Source organism: Neolamprologus multifasciatus, chromosome 12, assembly GCF_963576455.1.
Source record: "Neolamprologus multifasciatus chromosome 12, fNeoMul1.2, whole genome shotgun sequence".
NCBI lineage: Eukaryota > Metazoa > Chordata > Actinopteri > Cichliformes > Cichlidae > Neolamprologus > Neolamprologus multifasciatus.
In genome coordinates, this window is record NC_140450.1 from 21,212,371 (window position 1) to 21,228,382 (window position 16,012).

At 41.0% G+C, this 16,012-nt stretch overlaps 1 long non-coding RNA gene across 1 annotated transcript in view; it reads right to left on the reverse strand.

Annotated features, from left to right (window-relative positions):
- Nucleotides 1–1,476: 1,476 nt before the first annotated feature.
- LOC146506936 (uncharacterized) overlaps nucleotides 1,477–16,012 on the reverse strand; it is a 35,699-nt gene continuing 21,163 nt past the window's right edge. Inside the window, exons 3-4 of the long non-coding RNA XR_014877089.1 lie at nucleotides 4,941–5,038; nucleotides 1,477–1,733 (exon numbers count right to left, since the gene is read on the reverse strand). This is a non-coding gene — a long non-coding RNA (uncharacterized LOC146506936). The remainder of the gene's footprint in view (nucleotides 1,734–4,940; nucleotides 5,039–16,012) is intronic.

Genomic DNA, 16,012 nt, shown 5'->3' on the forward strand with positions numbered 1-16,012 from the left:
GTATTTATTAAAGTTCATAGTGCATATTGTGAGAGTCAGGCATTAATCAAAAACACACCTTTGACCTGCTTAAATCACTGTAATCTCTGTAGTTTGACAAATCAAATATTGGGAGTCAGTAAAAAGCTCTGCACTCACGACATTGAGCCATTCACCTGTGTCAGTATCTTGTGCTTAAAATATTCCCTTGGCATTTGACAAAAATTACCACTCCTAGCAGCAAATATCAGACCCAAATCAGGCTCAAAATATGATGGTTTTTTTTCCGCGTTGCAGTCAATGTACTTTGCAGTAGATTCCTTGTGAAATTGTTAATTTGGTGTTTATTCTGTGCTGTGTTTTAACTAGAGGCCCTTAAAACTATAAATGAAACCAAATATTAAACTAGTTAAGATCTAGACAACGCTAAAATAGAATAATTGAGGAATATACGCAGGTTTCTATGTCATATTATTTTCTTTACACAAATGCTACAAATGAGCTCGAGCCATCACTTAATCAATTACAGTTTACAGCAGTTTCAATTGATGCTGCTAACTGGAAAGCCAGGAAAGCCCTTAACCTCTTAAGCCCCAACACCCCCTGATACGGGGGCAAAAAGCAGGAGATCAGGTAGTCTTGGGGCTTAAGAGGTTGAAAATGACAACTTAATAGACTAGAGAGCTGCACTGAAATGAAAAATAAAGTTGTTTTTTACACTTAGTGGTATTTTTAAAAAGTACTTCACCAGATGCTGGTGTTTGGATACTGTGGAAAAACGCAGGACGTCAGTATGAGTTTGTCTGTATGTGTGTGTCCTTTACATGTCCAGTTTGCATTTTCCAGTGTCAAACATTAGCTTTCTACTTACCTCATGAAGTGTTATGATGTTATTGGTTCGTAGCCTGGTGTGCTGTATACTGGTAGTTGTGCAACAGGAAGGACATAAAAACTGAGTAATAAAAGATAAAACCAAATTGTTTCTATACCGAACAATTTGCAAGACACCGTGATCCTAATTTGTCTTTGTAATTTAGTGTGTGGATATAATTATGTAGACACCTTCACAGCACAAACAGAAGTCAGACTGTACACCCCCCCCCCCCCCGGCCCAAAGGAGATATAAAAAAATAATAATAATTATTGTAATTCTTAATTATTGCACATGCACTTACACTTGATTTGACAGACAAGGAGCAGCGTGTCAAAATGGTTCACAGTGTTGAATGAAAGAGATTTTCAAGAGGAAGGCTTCTTGGCGCCGACTGAAATTTCTTTCCTCTACATTTCATAAGTTTGTCTGGAAAAACTACAACTGTGTCAGGTGTGTGATTTGATCAGGACACATAGTGCTTTGATCACACTGCCAGCTTTTATCAGTGTGCATGCTCTTTTCATAACCACATAGGACCCAATTATGTCAAGCACATTGTTCTTTACCTGGAGTGCCACAGCACTGAACAGAAAGGAAGAAATAACTCACACTTAAAACATCACTTATGGGGGAAAAAGTCTTTATTTAGCTGTCAGAAAATATACTTGTTAAATTCAATCACTGACATGAAATAAATACATGTTTTAATGTGTAGAATATTTTCATCTTATTTTAAGAAGTGTTTTTCCATTAAAAAAAGAAAAGAAAATATGATACCCATCAGAACAAAGGCACAGTAAGTACTATTTTCAGGCTGTTGTAAGACTCTGTGTTGCTGAAAGTTTGGCTCCGTTCTTCTTAATCAGGATAACTTATTTACCTAAAAAATGAGAAATACAAAGAAAAAGAAATAGAAGAGAAATATGAGTTTATCATTACAACAGTGTTAGATTTTATCACAGGAGTTTATTAATTACAGTTCTAAAGAAAAATATTGATGCTGCGTGGAAACAAATGTACAGCACACAACGTTTAGGAAATACTCTTTAGCTTTCAGTAAACACAATTTTTCCACCAAGATTGGGGAAAGAGTGGGTTATGCTTCATACACAACAAACACATAACCTCCGTGTTTACAGTTTGCCATCAAGCATGAGGGACGGCATTTGTTGTAGAGTTTCGTCACATCCCAGAGCATGAGCCTTGAATGAAAGGAGCTCAGTGAGCTGCGAGTTCCCAGTGTACTTGAAGGCGACAAAGGCCTCAGCAATATCCGCTGACATTAGTCCCCCTCATATCACACTGCACTTTCCTCCTATTGTTCTCACTGCACTTCTCACATGTATTGTCTTACATGATATCCTTAGAACCTGATAAGAAGCCCAGTGGAGGTTTTTGTAGCTGAGGACACAGGCCTGGGAGTGTCTCAGGGTTACAGCTGCTTATTATTCTCTAATAGAGAAGCCTAGAAGACTCTAAGGTCTGGGGAACGCCTTACCGGATCCCTGTACCCTCAGCCTAACCTGGGTTACCTGCATTTCCAGCCCTTCCTCCATTACTCCTGCCATACCGACACTCCCTTCCTCCAAAAAGACATTATGGTATTAAATTTCCTCGAAACCATAGAGCTCGTTGACAAGCATGGAAGGTATTAAGGGGCCCAATACAAATGTATAGGCTGTACAGAACAGCTGGGGTCATTTGAGACAGTAAGGGTGGCTGAGTGTCTCGTCAGCTGCATCAGACTACAAAGACAACAAAGCATGTCATTTTACGAACCTGTGACTGCTGTTTGCTGATTTAACTGACCACTTGAAATAGCTTTAAGAGTGCACTACACCTTTACAAGCTGCAATAAATCAGTAACTCCCCAAAGTTTTTTTTTCAGAGAAAACAAGAATTTATGGATGTAGTGTTTTGGCCAGACATGTTTCCTTGAACAAGTTTGTCTGATGTTTGGCTGACAGTACAAAATAGTTCAGGGCTGGCATGGGGTCCCTGGGCCATCAGCAGTCCAACTCAGCCTGACTCCAAAAGATGAAGGGAGGTGGATTCAGACAACTCAAACACACCACCCTGTCTGTTCACAACTCCTCAAGGGCAAACACTGCCTGCCTGTCTGTTTGTGGCAGCTGATCGCAGTCAAAACTACATGTGCCTTTCTATGCATCCTCCTGATGTCCTCTGCTGACACTGCAGTTTTATGCCTATAAGGAAGATCCGCTGCATTTGCCTCTTTCAAAAACTTTCAACCAAAGTGTAAAATATTTAAAGAAAAAACAGAAAGACTGAGGTGAAGCACACTGTGAAAACTTGTGCTTCAAGATGAATACTTAAAGGGTAAAATATTGTAATATGTTCTTATAACTTTATTATTTCAAATGTCCCAAAGAGAGTTTTGCATCTTTTACGAACTAGGGCATTTTTAATAGTTTTAGCCTTTGTTTTCTTGGTTGTCTAACATTTCATTGACTGTAAAATTCAGAGAGAGACACTTTGAGAAAGCACACCCAAGAGTTGTGAAATATGATCTTCCTATTTTTAGCTTTATGATACTGGTTGATGGCCAAAGTCTCAAACAGTGAAAGTGCAAGTTTTGTTGCAGTCTTGGATCTATATAATGTCAAAGACAATGATATCATCCTTAATGTGGTCACCTCAGTCAAACATCTCTGGCTGTTAGCACAGCAGCCTGGCCTGCTTTCTGCTTGTGAGGAGTAGCCAATCAGAAGACAGTTTATTTAAAAGGAGGTTGGCCTTAAAGGGAGAGGAGTTAAAAACATATTTTTTTCTTTTTTATTATACAGAGGTTGAATTCAGGGACTGAACCAATATGTTTTAGCCATAAACACTAGTAGATTCCAAATATGAGCATAATAGCATAAGCATTCAAATATGAGCATAATAGGTCCCCTTGTCACTATTTTCATCATTTATGTTATAAAATACACACACATGCACACATCTATATTTTAGTTTACGGATATTGTTCGGTGACTTGGAATTTCCCTGAGCGGATCTGTAAACATGTATAGTTGTCGTGCTCTCCATCACAATGCGCATTTATGCAGAAAAACACTGGAATTTTGGGGAGTGCTCTCTCCTCATCCACAAAAAAATAAAAAGGAATTCATGTCAAAGTGTCCCCCAGGAAATTGACAAAGGCAGAAAGTAGTATCTGGTGTTGCCCCAAGTTGTAGGAGGAGTTTTATGCCTTAGTCTCCTTCTGCTAACTACTCCCAGTAGACAACAGTCAGATGCTTCCAGTCTCCAGGAGGGAGAAAGTGATGCTGCTAATCTATAGAGAATAAGACCTGACTGAAGTCTATTAGAACTGAAAGAGAATATTTATACAAAGTCAGCAGGAACATGATGTATGTATAGACAGGCACATGCACTAAATAAGACTATTTATTTTGCATTATGCAGTCTATGACTGGATACGTTTTTCAACATATAAGTGCATGAGCAGATACCAAAAAAACAAACTGGGGGTAATAAACAGACATACATATGCACAGATGCACAGACACAAAAACGAACATCCACAGAGATGTAACACACACACAAACACATCTCTCCACCATCCCATTGCCTGCCTCTCCTCCGTTCTCTGTCTATCTCTGTCCAAGCTTCTGAACCTTTGGGAGACACATTCTTTTTCATCTGTCAGTATGGATGGAAACAGACATGTTCAAAACACACAACAATGGCCTCACCAGCACCAAGGAGGCTCTATGTTTTGTATGCTTGAAGCACTGCATTATCTCTTAAGTGTCTAGCAACCTCAGTATAGTAAATAATGGATGCTCCTCTTCCTTCTGAAAAACCCCCTCTTTCACTTCAGGGACCAGTCATGGTTTACCTGTATAAATGCCCTTTCTGTGTCTTTGGAGAAATGGATAGCACGAAAGGATGTGGGTCAGATGATTTCATTAGCACAGCATTTCTCTCTGTGTCTCCTTCAATCAGCCATTTGACAGAGGCAATGTCACTCAAAAGTGTCTTACAGTCACCTCTATATCAAATGTTCTGAGAAAAAGGATGCACAGAGCAGGCCATGTAACAATGGAGCGAGTTCGGTTACCTCTGAGATCAGCAGAATGTATTCCACGTCCTTAGTCGGAGACTCCAGTCATTATTCTAGATGTTTGTGGATCATGATGGACTTCTGGTCCATCAAACCTGAAATAACAGGACAGGTATATTGTTTAGCGCTGTATATATAAAGACACTTCACAGTTGTTCCATGTAACTAGACTTAATCAGAAGGTGAGGGGCCTTTCCACTTATTGACCTACTTGGTTCTTTTTACCGTTAAGTCAAAGCAGGATTTTGCAAGAGTATATTGTGCCACTACATAACTAAGTCTCTTTGGTATCCCTCCCCCGTTCATTCTGAGGTTACATCGAAAGAGTTTCAGCTATTGTGAATTATTTACTTGATTCTCCATTCGGCCCTTTAACCCCTCAGCAAAAGCACAGGCAGTTGGGGTTAAAAATACACTCCCGCAGGATCTGAGTTTGACTCTACATCTGTGAGTGTGTGCTTGTGTGCATTTGTGCTTGAGTATGGACAGAAAGGTGAATTTAAAATATAAAACAGTATATATTCCATGTCACAGAAAGCATCTTCCTCTGTCTCACTCTTGTGCACTGTCTCCCTTGTGCTGTCTCTCTCTCTCTCTCTCTCTCTCTCACACACACACACACACACACTGAAACACATATATGTGCTGCTTTATGAGGTACTTTCTGAGTGAGAATCCAGGCCATCCCAGATGGGATTATTATAACACAGCTTGAGCTATGCAAGACTCATGAGAGTGATTGTGTGACTTTGTATCTGAGAATGTGTTAGTCTGTGTTTTAATGTTTGTTAGGCAGCGACCTGAGTGCACATGAGGGTGCACCTGTCTGTATCCGCGAAAGCATAAAACACACAGCACATAGGAGGAAATGCTGAACCATTAGCAAGAAGACGCTTTCACTTACAACTGTGTCAAAGTAAAAAACTGGCTTACAAAAGAGCACATCTATTTATGTTTAGCTTCTGAGTCAAAGGCTAAAGATATATGTCTATCAGCAAACTGAGGCTTCAGCAGGTTCCCGGTCTAACTGAGAGAATACTTTCTCTAAGATACAGTATGTGGACCTTAATGGATCTGCACCGACACGTACACACACACACGCACACATCTAATCTCTTAACTTTCCTTGGCTATGTTGCCGTGGTATATCCCTGCATGCAGTGAGGTTGTCATGGATACACCCAGACACATCCGCCATCCCATAAGCGGGGGGATGCTGAGCGCTTCAGAGGGGCTGGCGCCAAACCCTCAGTCCCCATTCTCTACCCCTTCCCCCAAAATGAATTCTGTCCCTATTCTCCCTGAAAACTGGCTCAACCTTAAAAAAGGCTCTCTGCTTGTCAAACGCGGAGGCCTGGAAGAAAGCCGGAGTTTTTTCTTTTGCTGTGGTCTCCTTTGCTCCTCACTGGAATGGATCATTATGGGCCTTTAAAGATGATGGAATGATGACGAGTAAGCTATAAACAGGGAAAAAAACACATTGGTACCGATTTGACTCCAGTTGGAGAAAAGCTGAAATCAATGCTGCACCTGGAGAATGGGTGTATATGCATGTACTTGTGTGTGTGTGTGTTAGCCTCAGGGCTGTGGTTAAGCCTGTAGTTCATCCTGAACTGATCCTTTTCATTAGCCATTATCAATAATTCACCATTACACTTGCTTTAATGGTTTAATGTGGGCAAACCCTCAATCTGCACACATTCACTATGACACACACACACACATACACACACACGCTCATATGCTCTGCCTAATAGCGCTCGCTCTCTTGGCCTGTACCCAGTGCCACCAAGGTGAATATAGATGTATTATCGTGCACATAACACAGTCAGTGCACCTAAGGCTTTCAAACGTAAAACACCTATCAATCAGATGCACCATTTTGCCCTACCAGAGTCTTACAGTATCCTCTGACTTATAGGAGAAATCATTTTTTCCTCCTGCAAAAGTCTTTTTTCTTTTTTAAACTGCATATCAAGTTATGTATGCAATAAAATGGCACACCAGCTCCTCCTCTCTGAGATGAGGAAGTGAAAGGGTTAATCTTTTATGACGTGCCCCCTCCCGTCCCTACACTCTTTGCCCTCCCTTTCATATTCTCCACCATGGCAGTGCTCAGTAGCTGCACATATGCTGAAAAAATAATCCTCTTTGATTGGAAGGCTAATTTGAAGTGTCAATTATTCTTATGCAAATTAAGGTACAGTTTCTCACGTCTGAAACGGGTTTGGCGGCACAGATGCGTGTGTGTGTGTCTCCTTCCAAAAAAAAAAAAACAACAACCATACAGCACTATCAAACCCTTCCCCCCAACCAACTCTACATCTATACCTCTTAGGCAAGAAAGCTGACATACAAAGAGAGACAGTATAATGGGATGAGTATATTTGCATGCACATTGTCCACGCTGAACGCTAAACAGATCATAAATGGAGAGTGCAATGTCAAAACAGTAACAAAGGCATAGAAGTGCAAGTCAGCTCCCAAAACAGTCGACAATACAGAGGCATGTAATGTAAATAATGAAATGATGTCGGGTAAACAGGAATACAACGAGAGCTTGGATGTATCACGGGAAGTATTGTGGTTTAACAAAACAATTTGCGAAAGCTTTTGTCATCTAAACACTTTCCAGTAACATTCTCCCGTCTGCCACTGCCACACCAGAGGTTCAAAGCGAGGAATATAATCCCAGTGTCTCCACGGTAGAGAGAGAGAGGCACAGGAAGATCCAGTTTAAAGAAAAAGGAGTAAATGGAGTTTTGAGAGCAGCACCATGCACCTAAAAGCACACATCTGTGTCTAAGTAGAGTATGTGAAAGAGTGCATGCTCCTCTGCATTATAATTAAAACTTTGGAATCTAGCTTGGATCTGGATGAGGAAGTTGAGCTGACAAAGTGAGGATGAAAAAAAGGACAAAAAACTCCCCTAAAACCCAGAAGCGGACAGACTGAGGACTTTACAAATAGACTCTGTTGTCTGACCCTCTCAGCTGATCTGGCAGCTCAAGTAAGAAAAAAGCTTTTCAGGCCCAAAACAGGATCAAACAACCTGCTATAGAGTCCGGTTACACCACAACAATAGCTTACATTCACTCTCAGTTTCAACACACAAGCTTCTTTTTTTTTTTTTACCTCAAAGAGAGCAAAGGGAGAGAGTGCGTCTGGTTTAGAGGGTGGGTTCATGCGGGTATGTATACTGATATCTTAAACGATAATGGCGCTCAGCAGATTAGATGGTGTCCGCCATACTGTGTTTGTTTTCAGCGGTCGACTCCTGCCTCTCGACTGAGATGTATGGTCAACCCTGCAGGCACTCGCCCTCTCAAGGAAACCTTTAGATACTGTCAGGGAAAGTGAAGAACACTGACAGATAGCATTCAAAACTCTGAGATAGAGACAGCTGTGAAATGGTAGCAGGAAGGATCATTAAATATATAATGTGAAATGCACTGACAGCTAAAAACCTGCAATTGTGAGAATAAGTAACCGTTAACTGGTCGCATTAAATATTTGAGGAATTGTGAATTCATTTTCAAGCTATTCGTACACTTTCCTTCATTAGCTCAGGATTTTATACTCAACACACACTGACAGAGTCCTAAAGATACAACTTGCAGCTCATTAATCACACACCCAGAATAGACAGAATAATATCTGCTAACCTGCTAAGACCAAGCTGAATAGAAGCCCTGGCAGACTGTATTTGTTTTGCATTGGCTCAGTAGTTCGGAAGAAATTAGTATGCAGTTAGGGATGGGAGGGCTTGTCAAGATCAGGAAGAAATCTCTACCCACCCACCGGGTAGCTCTACATTCATGAACAAGGTTGACAAGAAAGCTGACTAGTGTAAAGACAAGGAGCAAATAAGATGGCGGCGAACGCACTGAATATTCTTTTTCATACGAGTGCACTGAGAACACTTTCACAGACAGGCCTGTTCTCTATCTGTCTGTCTTATATGTCTGCTCATCTGTCAAGACACTCACTCTCCCTTTTTCTTTCTCGCACCCTCTAGCCACTCTTTTCTTTTCAAAAACTATGTGTCATGCACGTCAAAATGCGAAGGCCAGCCCTTTTGAGGGTGTTCTGCTGGACCATAGAGCGAATAAACATCCATGTCAGGAGAAAGCGATCTGGGGCCCTTCTCTAACTGAGCCCGAGCTCTCCTGGGAAACACACAGCTCATACAATGGATAGAGGAGGTCTTTTGTTGAGTCTCTGGGAGCTGCAGGGCTAGCTCTGGATCAAACAGGGGTGTATGTGTGTGTGTGTGTATCTGTGCATGCGTGTGTGTACATTTCTTCATTTTGTGCACACACACACACATACACACACCTTTGCCCACACACAGAATCACAGACTCTCCTCATCTCCCTAAACTCAGTGTGACTAAGTAAACTTCTTCACCCTCTTATAGCCGTTACCTGAAATCATCAGCAGGAGAGGAGAGGTGAGACAAAAGATGAGAATTGTGATGCAAGCTAGTGTTGTACTGATTTAAACGGGTTTAGTGTCAGTCTAAAGGGGCTTTCTGATGTACTGTATTTAAATCACAGTTCAAAGCTTGCTGCTGTGCTGCCTTGCATCCTGCGCGCGTGCGGGTGCAAGACAGGAAAAGTCTGTAGGGAAGTGTCTAATGCTAATGGGTTACCTGTGTATGTATATATATATATATATGTGTGTGTGTGTGGCCCTGTTATGTATTATATATGCTTGAGAAATTTCTCAAGTATGTGATCTAATATGAGTTAATGGGGAAGTGGATGTGCACAATTTGACCACAAGAGAATAATAATGACCAGAATTTACCCTAAGTGCATATTTGTTAAACGTGTACCTCCATCAGCTGTTGTGCTGTTGTCTGAAAACTGTGTTTTTTGTGGCTGAACAGCATGATTATATGTGGTGACAAAACAAACACTGGAATACAAAAATAGTGTAGTTCCTCCCCTTCTCCCAGAATACATTTTAATAAATTTCCATTCAAGCCTTGCTTCTGGCCGTCTGCCCCTCATGGAGGATCTATGAGAATTCTTCCTACTGAAATGAACTCACACCGTCTGACCTTATTCATCCCCAAGACTGCACTTTCTCTGGGACTCCCCCTTTTCCAGTCCCCCGTTTCCCACAGACCCCCTCACTCTTCTCTCTCCCTCTCTCTCTCTCTCTTGCACGCTTTCTCTCTCTTTGCATCCTCCTCTTCTTTCTCACCACCTTCCCAAGCCTCCCCCCTCCCATCTCTAGTCTTTGCCTTGCCTTCAACTCCAATTTTGGGCACAATGAAGTTGTTCTGGCTGACAGTTTGGCCAGTAGAATAAGTGTTGTTTGAGCCTGCTGTGTGGCCCTGTAGTGGGCCCATTCTCCCCCTCGCCGGCTCAGTTACCGAGAGCCTGGTTGGTGGGACACGGAAGACATCCGTCCCCACACTCCCACCCTGACCCAAACAATTAGGCTCAAACCACCACGAGGCTCACCTGCACCTCCTCCTTACATGTTCCTACACATGCATGGATAAACACACATCTGTTATGGTGTAGCTGCTGCTACACAAAAGCCAGGTTGGCCTGATTTACTCAGTTACTCCATGTCTTGTAGGACGTGTCAGAAAGGATTCTGTATTGGGGTCAGCTGGAAAGACAAAGCCTGCAGCCCTCTTTCCTCTGTCGCTTTCAGTAAGCATCAACCAGCCTCTCTCTCCAGCACCCCCCTCTCACACACACACACACACGCCCCTGAATCCCTCTGTTTCTTCTCTCCTGTTTCCCTTTTCTGATGAGTTACCAATGAAATACAAAAATGCACACTATAAATATTCTTCCTCACGCTACGTCCAACTCTGCGTGTACACACACAAAAGGACAGTCATGCACAGAAGCCAGGACATGGGAAAGTGGCTGGGAGAGGCACTGATGGGGGGGGGGGGGGGGGGGGGACACGACCATATGTCCAGACGTTGTATATCAGTCGGCTCACCCCCAGCGCTCTGCCAGACCACCATAACTTAGTTTGTCTTCAGCACAAAGTTTGGTCCAAGCTTGGCTGGGTTCATTAGGAACCTATTCTCTGGAACCAATGAAGCTCAACAGACCTCCAACAAAGGAGCTAATCACACCCACTGCTGCTCTCTCTCTCTTTTCCTTACCTTCAGTTTGATTCTAAAAAAAATGCCTCTATCATTTTCAAGCAGTACGACTCCTTTACTTAATAGAAAACCAAAAAATATATAATCTGATGATCCCAAACAATGATTATTCCAACAGTTAAATGATGCCAAAAACCAGCAGTTGTCAGCTAACAATAATTTTTTATTCTTTTCTGCTACAGAAGCAAATGTGGATAATTGTGCCTTCACCATAGAGTCACACATGCAGCTGCTTGTATATGTGAATGGACTTACAAAGTGTCATGTTCACACCTGACAGACACTTTCCTCCCTCAGATGTTTGTGCATTTTTGAATAGCCGTGTGTAGAATGAATCCCTGCATACAATGTCTCGTATGTGAATCCGAGTGGATGCGTGAGCAAAAGGATGTGGTGCACTGACAATGGAGAGCCCCGGGGTGCAGAATACTTGAAATGACCTTGAACCTCGGTATTCTCCATTCCCATGACTGCAGGGACGATGAGTATGCCTATGTGTGTGTGTGTGTGTGTGTGTGTGTGTGTGTGTGTAAGAGTGTGTGTTTGAGAAGCAGAACAATGAGGCTTTGCACTTTCTTTTTTAAAACACATCAGCTCTTCCAAAATTCTTCATTCCAGAAAGTCAGGGATAAAAGAATTCCAAGTAATCTATGTATATATATATATATTTTTTAAAAAGCAGAAGCAGTTTTTCCCTTTGATAATTGAGTTTTTAGATATTTCTTTAATAAGAAAGACATATTTAGACATATTTTCAAGTTACTGTCACAGAAAAGACCTTGTGAGTTGAGCTTATCACATCATAGTGAGCTATCCACTGTAACATACTCCAGTACCCCCGCCAGCCCACAGCAACTGTATTTGCTCACCCTGTATCCAGCAGAGAAAGAGGCTTGCTCCATACCATGTTCCCTACTGTGCTCACAGGCTAAAGGCAAGCATGAACGTGGCTGATCTGGACATGGCTTAAACACACAGACACTGTACACAGAGGATGGTCCCAAAGCACACCAACACACACAAGAAAACACACACACTCATTGATGTGCACGCAGATGAAGAGGACTTGGTGGGTTAAGAATCACAGTAGGGGGTGCTGATGGTGAAGGGAGACCCAGCGAGGGGTGGTAAAGGCCATACCACTAGGCTCTGCTTGGACACAAATGTCAGCAGCATGATGACCTGTACACAGGAACCCACAATGAGAGAGTACAGGATATGATCAAGGAGGAGAAATAGATAAAAAGAGCTGGCAATGAAACCAAGGCAGAGGTATATATAAGGTAAAGAGAAGCTCTTAAAATGTATGAAGTAATTTGAGTTGAGGCTTTAGGAAAGAAGCTACAAGCCGTGTTATTTTTTTATGTTTCATCTTTTGTGTGTTTTCAAATGACAGCAAAGGCAACCTCTTTCTATCTCTTTCTTTGCAAGTAGCAGAGCAAACCATGAACGGCTCACCAGCACTGGTGAACATTTCACCTTTTCAAGTGCAGGAGGAACAAAATGCCCACTGAAGCTTTAAACAATGAATACATTACATACATTTGAATATTCCAGGTGATTCAATCATCTTCCATAGCAAACATACAGTATGAAATGTCAAAACACAACACTACAGTGTTTCCAAAAACTCAGAAGACAAGAAATATAAACACAAAGACACAAAAGCTGATCCAGTTACACACAAGCAAACAGACAAAAAACAAAGATATCATAATTAATGAATAATTATTTGCATATTCTATTGAGAAAGGATACGATCTGGACTAATTGTGGTGTTGACTTAAGCTCCATTAGGTGTGGTGTCAAATTTCTCTCATAGCAAGCTCAATAAAACATACTGAATAGCCAGTAATAGCAGTTCACACACACACACACACACACGGGTATTCACTGACGCTTGAGTCCTGAAGATTAATTTAACAACCACCTGTATAAAACTAAGCAGCCAGGCACACAAAGCAGCCGCCATGCATGCACGAGTTTCTTAGCATACACAACATGGCAGGTGACTCTGCCTTCAAAGTGAAATTCTGCTGCTGCAAATCGACCTGCTTTTGGGGGTGGAACTGGCTCCTGTGATTGGCCACTAATAACGCAGTAACAAGCACACAGTCTCCTTGATTGGCGGATTCAGAGTAAGTTACGCTGTGGCACAAACATGAGCAACACTTTAGTGATATGTAATATGTAATATGTATCACTACTTGTATGGAAAGAAATATAATATATATATATATAATTTTTCATGTTACTCATTCATTTTTCCACCATATGAGTCTGAAGTGGACTTAAGTGATAAGAGATGAGTATGTCTTGTATGTCTTTTTAAATAATTAATTTATTAATAATTAATTAAAAACAGACTTATAAGTATGTATATATGTATGTAAGCAATGTTCCCTCCAAGCTTCGCACGTGCGCAATTGCGCACTGCTGGCACGGTCTCTGCGCACAGACAATCTGCATTGCGCACATCTAACCTGAATTGAAATTAAAATTAATACTTTAACAATTCTGTTTTGCTGTGTTAGTCAGTAAGTGACTGGCTGCTGGGAATAGAACGATGCCACCTTATCCCATAGTGCAGCCAATAATGCGATTCACATTCGTATATACGCAGCTAATCAACGTCGTTAACGGGCTATGGCAGCGCCCTTAGCTAGCAAAGCGGCGTGGCTGATGTGGAGTGAAGCCACATTAATGACAACGTGTACAACCATTGGAGATGTGAGCAGTACAGACGGAACAATTGACGGGAAAAGTGTTGACTTTATACCAGTTTTTAAATTGTGTTGATAGGCCACGTAACCCAGAGTTATGATAAAAATATATATGCAATGTTTGGTTTTCTTCCTGAATACTATCGTTGTTTATATTTACTGCGGGAAGAAACGGTAAAAACGGCGTTTTATAAGGAAAACGCTCGAAAGCACTCTCCGCCTGTGAGCAAAAACAAAACCAAAAAAACCCCAGCCTTTCCTATTGGTCGAAAAATGTACCATGTCGACCAATCAAAAAATGATATGGCAACATGGCATTTAGTTGCTTAGGAAGGGGGAAGTTTTAGGAGTGACGGCGGTGTTTTGAGATGTGAGAGATTTGCGACGTTTAGCGCAAATCTTGTGTAGTTAGTGTGTAGTGAAGTCAATAGTTTTGTTGTGTGTGTCAGAACAATGAGGCGACTGCTGAATGTTACAGCTGTTACAGCAGTGATACATCTCCTGTTGTCAGGCCTGCAGGTATTAGGCTTTTTATGTTCTCCTTTATCTCATAGTGGACAGAAATTGTTTTTTGGAGTGGCACAAATCATTTGTATGCCATCAAATTTGATGCAGAACAGCTGATTGTTCTGTAAATAGTTTGAAATGTTTATTTAAAAATGCATTGGCTGCATTTTTAGGTAAACAGCTGCAAAAAACTTTGTTGTTTATATATATATATATATATATATGTATTCTTTTTTTTTTCTTTTACTTCCAATAGTGTTAACATACTACACAGGTCAGGAACAAGATTTTTTTTTAATTTTCATTGTAAGTGGGCTAAAGCAGTTAATTAAAAGTAGTCTAACATAAATGTAAATGCTGTAATTTGATTATTTTAATAAACCATGTAACTTGGATGGATTCGATGCTGGCGTGACCACAATGCACACGTCTGCTGTTGCTCACAGTGGTCCAAAGGATCGCTCAGGGAGTTTGTGTGTTCGCTCAGACACATAAAAAATTAGAGGGAGCGTTGTATGTAAGTATGAAATAAGTATAGACTTTACTTACTTAACAGCTTTGCAGTAAAGCCCATAACGTTCATAGTTTATAGTCTTTGAACCTGCTGTGTGTGTTGTGAATTAAATATATTGCAACATCATTAGAAAACAAATGCTTTTTTGTGGTAAAACTAGAAAAATTAATTTTCCAAGAAAACTGAAGGATTGTTCTGTATTTTCGCAAATTTGACCTTTGAGACATTAATCCTTTTAAATGAGAAAATTGAAAATCACGTCAAGCATCAAAATTCATTCTAAAGGACATTTGTACACCGTTTGTGTAAGAAATTGTATTCAGTGTTAGAGTGTATTATGCCCCATGCCATAATGGGAAAGGTGACTGAAATACACACACACACGGGCACAATCTCTAGATGGCCATATTGAAAAGTGTGAATGCCCTGACAAAAACAGGAAAAGCTGATTCGCTGAACCCAAACCCGTGGCCATTTTTCTCTCAGTGAGCTCTGTCTTCAGGGAAAAAAAAAAAAAAAACAAGTCCTGAATCGTCACTCTTAATACAATTTTTCCTCTCTCTCATGTTCCTTCATTTCCTTTTGTTTCCTCTATCTCCAGCCTCTACCTCAAATCACAGCAAAGTTCCTCGGTGAAAGCAGTCTATTCTACTCATCACAGACACTTCTACAGATCCTCAGCCAGACAGTTGTGATTTGTGCCTGTGTTAAGGCAGAACTACTCCTTGCCTTTTTCACAATAAAGATTGCTGCCATTATCTGGAGCTATTCCTCTAGATGACACAAAAAAGAAGAAGAAAACATGGGGGTAAGAGGATGAAGGAATTTCATCCAACCACTGTATGAACTGCTGATGGAAACTTGACTGACAATTTCATATGCAATTGTCAGTGTCACTCACGGATACGTTGTCATGTCTGATTCCCATCTTCTCAAGCTAAGCTTTAGTGGGTAGAGTGTGTCGTCAGTGGACAGCTTTCAAATGTCTAATAAACTTCGTATTGTTTTTATTAGTTTAGATAAATGGGACTAAATGGGGTTTGGGAACTTGTTTTCTAATTCTGATTTAATGAATGCTTTTGTTTCTGTTTATTCAGTCACACACACATGTGACCTTTGACTGCAGTAAAACCTGAGTAATAATTCAACCCATGTGGCGTGAATGTGGTGGACATGCAAA